This window comes from Notamacropus eugenii, chromosome 6, assembly GCF_028372415.1.
Source record: "Notamacropus eugenii isolate mMacEug1 chromosome 6, mMacEug1.pri_v2, whole genome shotgun sequence".
Taxonomy (NCBI): Eukaryota; Metazoa; Chordata; class Mammalia; order Diprotodontia; family Macropodidae; genus Notamacropus; species Notamacropus eugenii.
This window is the reverse complement of record NC_092877.1, coordinates 125,102,221-125,104,190: the sequence shown is the minus strand read 5'-3', so window position 1 is coordinate 125,104,190 and position 1,970 is coordinate 125,102,221. Positions and strand designations below refer to the sequence as shown.

Genomic DNA, 1,970 nt, shown 5'->3' with positions numbered 1-1,970 from the left:
TGCCTCCCTGACAGTCTGTAGGTATGAGAGAAGCCACAGCCCCCAGTCCTGTCCCTCTCCCATGCCTCCCTGGCTGCACCCTGCGCATGGGTGGGAAGGGGTGTGAGGCTCCCCTGGTCTCCTTCTTCTACTCTCTCATTACCTAGCTGCTCTACTCAGCTCTTGGCAGCCCCCGAGGACTAGACCTCTGACACCCCTGATGGCAGCAGCAGCCGCAGCAGCAGCAGCCACCACAACCCTCCACCCTGAACTCTGGGGGGCATTGAGGGAGCAGGGAAATGGGTACTGTTCCTCTGGCATTACTTAGAGAAGTGAGGTCACCCCTCTTGCCAGTGCACCCTCTAGGCTGGTACTGCTACTCTCCAGCAAGAGGGACAGTTGACCCAATATGTCAAGACCTCTGATCACTAGATTGTCTGCATCTCTATTGAACAATCAAAGCATTCCTACTCCAACACAGTTCACAAAATCCAATGCATCCATCCAGATTGATGTGGGTGGTCACATGTATACCATCAGCTTATCCACACTCACCAAATACCCTGAATCAAGGATTGGATGACTTTTTGATGACAAGGAGTTAATTGTTTTGGACAGTCTCAAACAGTATTATTTCCCTGACAGAGATGGACAGATGTTCTGATACATACTAAATTTTCTAGGAACATCAAAACAACTCATTTTGAATGATTTTAATGACAACATTTTATTGTATGAAGAGGCAAAGTATTTTCAGCTTCAACTCATGTTAATGGAGATGGAAAGATGGAAATAGGATCAGGAAAATGGTCACTTTTCTAGATCCTGTTAGTGTTTAGTGACATGAGTTGCCCCAGACCTGGGAGAGAGGATTATACTCAGTGGTGATTAATCTTTTATAGAAGAGGTGTTCATAGAAATTAGAGAGATGATGTACAATTCGGTCAGTGCAGGTTGGAATCAGGATTCAACGCATGTCATCAGATTTCCACTGAATGGATACTGTCACCTCAGCTTTGTTCATGTACTTGAGAGGTAGCTGTAAAGAGGCTTTGAAATTGTGGGTTTCTGTGGGTTCAATAGGAACTGAGGCGAGAACTCAGATGGACATCTCCTGTACCCTACATCATCTGAATAAAGTGGGAGCCTCTGAATTGAATAGACATGTTTCTTATGCAAAAAGAAAGGAAAAGGAAAGGAAAGGAAAGGAAAGGAAAGGAAAGGAAAGGAAAGGAAAGGAAAGGAAAGGAAAGGAAAGGAAAGGAAAGGAAAGGAAAGGAAAGGAAAGGAAAGGAAAGGAAAGGAAAGGAAAGGAAAGGAAAGGAAAGGAAAAGAAAGGAAAGGAAAGAGAAAAAACAAAGGAACATTCATGTGCAGTTGGGACACCAAACCAAGTCCTAGAATGAAAACTGAATAATGACACATTTATATTAAAGAGAAACCATACCTGTATTCCTGCATTCATATGGGAACAACTGGTTATTAATAACTTCAAGGTGTAAATATATATATATATGAAAGGTAGAAAATGCAAATAATAATAATGTTGATGATGATGTGGTAGATGAAGTTGGTGTTGTGGTAGCAATTAAGTGTCCTAGGCCTTCCTGAGTCCTGTTTATCAATAAACAAGCTGTGACCTGTGAGGACACAATGTCCTCATGTTTTCCATTGCCAAATATCCATCAGTTTTATCTTTCTCTTTCTCCCCTCACTGTTTCTTTTCTGTTTTTAGACCTCAAATTGAGTTCTTTTGCAGATGGAGGCTTCAAGGCCTCTCTTGAGGAGGGCACCGTTCAGGACTTTAGAATTCCATTCATAAGCCCTTTGCGTTGGAGAGTTGTTAGACTAAAAGTTTGAACCCATAGCTTGTGCAAAGTCTCACCTTTTTCATCTGCCTTGCAAACACGAACACCACATTGTTTTTAAACTGACAATTTTCCTAAGGGTCCAGAATTATTACTTATTAGAGTTTGCCCTGGGTTAAATCT

The 1,970-nt window shown here is 42.3% G+C and overlaps 1 pseudogene; it reads left to right on the top strand.

The window, feature by feature from the left end:
• The first annotated feature begins 376 nt into the window (after nucleotides 1-376).
• On the top strand, nucleotides 377-1,137 carry LOC140510593 (BTB/POZ domain-containing protein KCTD1 pseudogene; annotated as a pseudogene).
• Nucleotides 1,138-1,970: the final 833 nt, after the last annotated feature.